Raw genomic sequence first — 8,258 nt, forward strand, 5'->3', positions numbered from 1 at the left:
ATGTAAGTTTTAAGTTTGGGGGGGGGGGTAATTGTTTGTCTTGCAGGGGACTTTTGTACATTAGTAGTTGATTTTCTAGGTTATTTTTGTTTTATTTTAGGATAATTGGTAGAAATTGGTGTTTGTGTGCTGAAACTGACTCAATAAATGTTTGCCGATGATATGGATAGTCTTAAGCCGTAGACATGTGAAAAAAATCCGTGAATTACCGAGTGAAAAAGAATCTTGTTGAGTTTTGTGTTATCACTTAAAGCCCGAATAATGTTTGTCTCGATGCGTAGACGACCTTGAGTAGTAGTCTAACTCAGTTTTGAAAAGTGACCACCGAACACACTAAGAACCTTTTCGAATCCCTAGTCGAAGCGAAATTGAGCGCACATTGATCTAGTTAAGAATGATATAGGCATTAGGAATAACCCGTCGAGCCAAAAAGCCAACCCGAGAATAGAATCCACTCACAAAAAGCCGAACGTTTTGCCTTTCTTGATACTTAGTCAGAAAAAGCCGAGCCATTAATTTTGAAAATCCCACAAAGAACCTCAATGACTTTAGCGACTCTTGAGTGACATGGTTGAGTGAATTTTTTGATTTATTTTATGACATGTTCTCCGACTCGTCTCTACATATTACATTGTCCATTAGACACACCACGCTGGTGATTATTTCGATTGTTATGTAACAAAAAAAAAATTAAAAAAAAATTCGAAAAAAAAGAAAAAAAAAAAGTGTCTATTTATGTCATACATTTTAATTTTGGTGTGGTGTTCTATGTTTTTGTTTTAGAGATGTGTCGCTTATTGTTGTTGAGTTGAAGTTTGGGGGAAACACGAGAAATAAAAGACTAAGTAAAATGTTTTCGTTAGGCAAAATTTGATGCCAAGAACGTGGGGATGGGTGAGTGAATGAGCTTTGTATGAGGGTTGTGATTTTGGTGAGAGAGTTGAGTCGCTAAGGTCGATGTTTGAGCCACTAAAAATTCCATTCCATACCTTTGACCCTAGCCTAAAACATTACAAGCCTTTAAGACCTATTGACGAGCTAGGAATGACATGTGCGCATTAGTGGAGATCAAGGGTGAAGAGAAGGCTTATGGTGTGTCGAATCGAATAAACTATCATTCAAAGAATCGATTCTTGTGGTCGCATATTAGGATTGGGAAAGACTGCGAGACTTGGGAATCGAAAGCTAATCGAGACAAAATAACATTGCAAACGGCTTGAGCTAACACGAACTTGTATGGATTCTTTTACATTGGGTAGTTGACTAAGAGTTTAAAACCATGGATTTCCGTGTCGATGTAAGTGTAGAGGTTTGAAATTGAGGCAAATATGAGTCAGTTATTTCATGTAAAACATTTAGATTTACCAGTTTAGTGAAGGTAACTTCTTTTGTGTGTTTTTGTTTTGTGTCTATTGTTTTGTCGCTTGAGGACAAGCAATGGTTTAAGTTTGGGGGTATTTGATAGGTGCGTGTCGTACGTAGAAAACTCCTATCATCCCAACTAAATCTGAGCATGTTCTTGAGTAGTTTTGAGGTTTTTCATGTGTTTTGAATGTTTTCAGGTCAAAAGTAGGATTGCTATGATACTCTGGGAAAATCTGTACAAATCGAGGCATTCGGGATAAACAAACAAGTCAAAAACGAAGAATGAGTCAAGAAGACATCCAAACCTCACTCTGCGACCCTCATAGCGCGCGCCGCGAGGTCTGGAAATCATCCCGAGACATCCCCGGGCAGTTTGTTCATTCCGCGAGGGTATGGAAGTGTTGACTTCGTGCTGCGACTCCCAAACCGCGCGCCACGAGGTTGAAGAACTTTTGTGTCGAAAATCCCCGAGAGTCAAGCGCGGAATGCGACCTCTCGAGAAGATCTACCTCGCGCCGCGAGGTGCGCGAAACCAAAAGAGGAAACGTGTTTTCTTGGTCAATCTGAGCCGTCGGATCAAGTTTTATTACCCAGTCTACTCCGAAAATTAGAGGAAACCCAAGAATTTCGACCTAAGCCTATAAATACACTTCTCAACCTCTTGTTTACGCATCTTAGCATTTTTTTTTATTGTATTCAATTAGTGTTTGGGAGAGATAGAGAAAAAGAGGAGAGCCGTTCTTCATCAATTCGCGCCAAATACAGTTTTATTCTTCTCCTTTACTCTTGAACTCCCGTATTTTAATTTACAATTGAGTATTTAATTATGGTTTCTTCTTCTTCTTCCTATTCTTTTATTCTCTTTTTGTTTTCTCGCCACGCCATGAACTAATTCCATTAAGGACTATGGCGTAGCGGGTTTAGGATTCGGTTATGGATATGATTTAATATATTGAAGTTCAATTTCCATTCTCTACTTAATTCAAATCCGTTTTTAATGCTTGATCAAGATTAGGTACCTTGATCATTATTTTATACTTCAACTTGATGCTTGAGAAAGATTAGGTTGTTAGTGTTTTGGTTTGAATTACTATGATGCATGCCTAGGCTAGAGATAGTTAGGTTGCCATAGAATCGCGTGAATACTCTTGATATTAATGCATGCGATTGTTAGGGATTAAGATCAAGAGAAGATTTTCCTAATTTTGACATAGGTTGTTAGATACTCGAGAGAGATTTAGCAATATTATTCTGTTAGTATGGTTAGCAAAGAGTAGTGACTTGATGTCACGACCCGCCAGCCTTAGCTCGCCCACGAGCCGCGGCAGAGATCTTCGTATCTTACTTGACATAAATAAAATTCATAAAAACTTTGGTGGAAGCGCTTCCGGAAAACATTTTCTAGAAAAACTTTTAAAAGATTTATATAAACGTCTTAAAAATATGGGCGAATTTTTCGTTTTTCTTAAAACATACTATTCAAAACTTTATAAACAAAAGACTCGTCTTTTAAAAACAAAACAGACTCATTCGCACTTGACTTAGCCACAGGTCGGCAGCCGTACATACACACGCCTACTTACTTACCGGTTTCGCTGATGCTCTGCTCAGTCTTCTTTGGCCTTTCCTTTATCTACAATATCAAGATAATAACTGTGAGTCGAAAGACTCAGTAAGCGGATATCTACATATCTAATGCACAATGCACATAACACATAAGCAATACATAACATGAGTTCATATCTTTTCATAACTTGCGGAAGTATCGGCTTAGGTCCCGATAAATCCACCTTACTTGAGAATCAATCGGCTTAGGTCCCGATAGATTCATCATGCTTAGGAATCACTCAGCTTAGGTCCCGAGAGATTCCTCTTACTTAAGAATTCACCAGCTTAGGTCCCGGTGATTCACATCATAACATTCTTTTATCATAATCTATGGAATTACCAGCTTAGGTCCCGGTAACTCCTCTTACTTGAGAATATGCCAGCTTAGGTCCCGACAATTCCCATCATACAATACATTTCCTGCTCGGGATCCCTTAATGATATCCGCACGACACATGTCTTATTGGCGCCAGACAGGAGGGTGCACAGTCTCCTGCCTAATCCCCATGTGGTACCAGCACGAAGCATAATAGGTACCTGCTAACAAGGGGTATATGTCGGAGGCGGTACCATTCTATGTTTTCTCTTTAATTAACTTAACATGAGAGACTGCTTAATTCGGGTTTAATCCCGATCTTAACATATATTCTTTTCGCTTATTAACTCGTGACTTATAAGATCTTGAGATGCGACTCCCAAAGATCCTATCATAATATTCTCGCTTTTGAATACGAGTCTTAACTTCAGTCTCTCATAATCCAGTTCACTAGGACTGGATCTCTGGAAGGTGGCTAACTAAACACATAGCAAAGGCTCGGGTTCCTAGTTACCTCTAGCCATTTTTGTTAGCCGGACTAATTCCGTTTCCCAATTCGTTAGCAGCTTAAAGCCCTTAATCTTGATAGTGAATTATCTTTTGGCTTATCTTACTCTTGCTTACTAGAAAGCATACAAAGAATGCACGTACAATATATGTATATATATAAAGATATATATAATATTTCTTGATATTGTAGGTGCCTAAAATCCACTTACCCGGATAACGATTCTTTCGAATCCTGAGATCTTCTCTTCCAGATAAAAGGGTTCTTCTTAACTTCACGTATAACCTAGTCCTCGTAAGCTTCTCCTGCTAATCCTTATAGCAATCTGGACGTATCTATGGAAGAGAAAGATCGAACATCGAGCATACTCAGTATCTCGTCCATTGATCTACTAACGTACACACTTCTACTAAAAGAAAGCTCATAAGGAACGTATTCAAAACGTCCTCCTAGTCACGCTACTCAGAGCGTCTAAAAAAACAAACATCAGGGAATACATGACAGAACAGAGAAGAGAAAGAATCGACGCCTAAGAACAAGGCCTTAACAACTTCCCTGATCTAGGCTAAGAAACGCCCCGCTATTCGACCACCTATTCTTTTGACGGGACAAAGCCCATTGCTTAGGATAGGTTCCCGAAGGTCGAAACTAAAAGAAAAGAACGTATAAAGAAACTCTTACTAACAATCTATAGAATACGTAAGTTATATGAAAATAACTCAAACCGACACTTCTCAAATGTGGTTTAGAAAATATTTTATGACTTGTCTCTTTTTATTGACAAGTTATAACGTTTAAGAACGTAAATAAAACATTTCTCGTTGATATTCTTTTTCTAAAATTAAAAGAGTCGAGCATATAGTCGAACTCGATTTTTAATACATAATTAAGATAAATATACTAAATAATTACGTGAATAATCAACGAGTTTAATAATGATACATATTAATTATTTAAATATTTTTTTCTTAACGACTTACATAAAACGAGCTCGATTATAAAACATAACAATACTACAAACAAAATCTACTAACGCGCTAACTCGAAGTAACTCGCGCATATAAATTACAACTTCGTAACCCATTTTTAAAAGAAAAACTACTCAATTACGTCCTAGACTCGAGTCGGAACTCGGGAAATTTCGACTCGCTAACACCGGGCAGAGACCGCCATAAACAGCCCCCCGAGAGCCGCCACCCCCGGCCCAACAGCTCGTCCCAACCGAGCCGATGAACCCCGCTTACCAGCCCCGCCCCGTCGTCACTCGCGCAGCAGCTCCGCCAACCTTCGGACAGCCTCCTCGCCGTCCCGAGCCGCTGCCCCCAGACCTGTTCAGCCCACCTAAAACGAGCCTAGACTCTCAACAGATATAACTCACACGCACAACAACGAAACAACCGTTAACTCCTATTCTCAAACTAGAAAAACAACATCAAGCTCATAATCACGTTCCAAAAATCAAGATCAAACACATGGCCAGAACCATTCTACACGGCCAAGACCAAAACCACACTTCCAAATAACAGAACCCTAAATCAGATTCAATTAAAATTGGGGTGAAGAATCCCTTTACCTAGCCTGAAGAATCGAATCACCCAGATGAAATCCCTCCTCCTCTCACCGGCGATTCCTCTCAGTCCGGCGTCCTCGGCGGCGCTTGCTCCTTCTCGGCCGCGCGCAGGTGGCGCTAGGGCTCGGTGGCTCGCGATCGGCTGAGCTTCCTCCTCCTTCTTCTTGGTTTCGCTCAGCCCTCACCCTCGCTATCTCTCTCACTCTCGGTCTCTTCCGCTCTCTCGCTCTCTTTCCCTCTCTCTCTCGGCTATCTCTCCTTCTTCTTCTTTTTCCTTTCTTTCTCTCGCTCGTGTGCTTTCTTTCTTTTCTTTTTTTTTTTCGCGTGGGTTTGCTCGCTCTTTTGGGCTGGTGGGTTTTGTTTTTCTTTTGGTTGATGCACTTAGTTTTACTCGGCCATGAAAACTTAATGGCAAAGTAATTGACCAAGTTAAGTGTTGGGTTGGCAAGGGTAAACCATGACACATGTGTGATGACGAGGCAAGCTCAAACTTATCCTTTTAATTACAATCCAACCTCTTTTTCTTGTTTTCTTTCAAATGGGTCCCTTAAAATTGTTATAACCACGTCCTTTTCATATAATTATTTAATTAAATCCATAACCGAGCGGATTATAATTATATGATTCGACCCGAGAATTTTCTCGTTCGTTCTCGATTAATTAAAATATATTTAAGATTTCTCGGAATCAATTCTCTTCCTTGAGAATTTGTTTCTTAAATTAATTTCCGGAATATTTCCTCGGAATTAATTTACTAATCGAGATAAACTCGATAATTCCTTTACTCATTCCGAGATTTCTATAACCTTAACATATTTAAAATTAATTCGATAAATCCATTGAAATATAACCCACTCGAGAATTTAGTTGTAACAACGGAAACTCGCTTATTATCTCCAAATACGAGTGACGCAGAAACTTGTCCTTACAATCCCTACCCCCTTAAGTTAGTTTCGTCCTCGAAACTTAAAGAAAAGCAGGGTACTCCTTCTGCATCACACTATCGAGCTTCCAGATAATTTTCCATGTTCAGAAAACAAGAGAGGATATACCTTCTTCTAAACGTGTCATCGCTTGATGAATAACAAACTAATTCTGGTCTTAAAGTCCACACACGTATCATACTCAAACTACACTGGTGACTTGAAATAGTCACTTCCTAACGGTTAGATATAACTGTTATCGGCCCGACGAGGTCCGACGGCTCGATCGACATTTCGGGCGGCCGAGCAAGCTCACTCGGCCAACGGCCGAGTGAAACCCTAGCTTCCAGCCCACACTCGGCCGGCCCATCAACTCACTCGGCCAATGGCCGAGTGAGCCTTCTCTCGGCCCAGGCCCATCACTCGGCCAATGGCCGAGTGAACTCCTCCATATGTTCACTCGGCCAATGGCCGAATGAAGCCCAGACGTCCCAGCGTGTTCGCTCGGCCAAGGGCCGAGTGAAGCCTCCAGACGGCCCACCATGCTCGCTCGGCCAATGGCCGAGTGAAGCCCAGACGTCCCAGCGTGTTTGCTCGGCCAAGGGCCGAGTGAAGCCTCCAGACGGCCCACCATGCTCGCTCGGCCAATGGCCGAGTGAGGCCCCGAGCGGCCCAGCACGCTCGTTCGGCCGAAGGCCGAGTGAGGACTCCTGCCGGCCCAACAGCTCGCTCGGCCAAACGCCGAGTGAGATCTCCTTCGGCCCAGACTTTTCATTCGGCCAATGGCCGAATGAAGGACACCCGGCCTCCCTTCCTTCACTCGGCCATTGGCCGAGTGAATCTCCCTCGGCCGCCAGCATCTCGCTCGGCCATCGGCCGGCCGAGCCTCCTTCGGCCAATGGCCGGCCCAAACATGCTCACTCGGCCAAGGGGTCTTTAAACCACCCCTTGGCTGCCTATAAATACAGGGGACGCCCCCCTAGTCCAGGTAATCCGAATTTGAGTACTGAAACGCTGTCGAACTCGTACCTCGCTCGTTTCTCTCAAGTCTCGGTCTCTAAACACTAAACCCTCTACAAACCACCTCAATCCTACTAATGTTGAGCGTCGGAGAGGTAAACAGAGGCAACCCCTCTGTTTCCCCTTTGTAGTTCACACCTTCTTTGCTCACTTTTCAGGTGCTTGGACGAGACAGAGATCATCTACAGCTAAGGGACGGCTTGGGATACCAAGCCCGACACGCTCGAGTCGAGACGAGACCACTTGGTCCGGCCTTGGGTCTAACCGTCTGCGACTCCTAAATCGTTGTCCGAAAAACTGCGACAACATTTTGGCGCTAGAAGGAGGGGGATCTCTCGACCTTGACGACGCATTCCCTCTACCAGTTTTCTCCCTTTGTTCTCACGATTCTCGAGAGATGAGTCACATTCCCACTACCTCCGCGGGTACCCGAGCGACGAGCTCGAGGTACGGTCTTCGACGCCTCGCACATCGTCTTGAAGGGCAACCTCGCGATAGCGAGAGCCAGCCCCAAGACCCGATGATTGACCCCGAGGCCGTGCTCCGAGAGGACACGGCCCGGCGGCTTGCGGAGCTCCTTGACCGCCCCGGCGTCGACGGTACGCTCATAGCCGACCTCCTCGGCTATGACGTCGAAGATAGGTCCGCCAAAGACTACTCCGACTCCGAATATGTGGGGGAGTCGAGGACCAACGAGGCAACGCCTAGCCTCGCCCCTTCGCGGCCCGAGAGGCCCAACGACGCTTTGGCTGGGCCGTCGCACCTAGCGCGGCAGCAGGCACGGTCACATTCCCGGGGACTCGCCCCCTCGGTTTCAAGAGGCGGCCGGACACGGCCCCTCGCCGAGGAGAGAGCGACTCTGGTAGATGATGGGGCCGACAGCCGAAGCGCCCGCCGGACGGTCCGACCAAGGGCGACCTCACCTCGCCCCGCGCCGAGTGTGGACCT

General features: G+C 44.1%; 1 long non-coding RNA gene across 1 annotated transcript; it reads right to left on the bottom strand.

Annotated features, from left to right (window-relative positions):
* Window positions 1–2,691: 2,691 nt before the first annotated feature.
* On the bottom strand, window positions 2,692–5,830 carry LOC149402391 (uncharacterized). Its single transcript, XR_016296188.1, has 3 exons — window positions 5,371–5,830; window positions 4,009–4,132; window positions 2,692–2,998 (listed from the first exon to the last, which is right to left on the bottom strand). It is a non-coding gene; the product is annotated as an uncharacterized LOC149402391 (long non-coding RNA).
* Window positions 5,831–8,258: the final 2,428 nt, after the last annotated feature.

Source organism: Urtica dioica, chromosome 3 (genome assembly GCF_054948205.1).
Source record: "Urtica dioica subsp. dioica isolate 48M chromosome 3, U.dioica_male_clone48M_v1_H2, whole genome shotgun sequence".
NCBI lineage: Eukaryota > Viridiplantae > Streptophyta > Magnoliopsida > Rosales > Urticaceae > Urtica > Urtica dioica.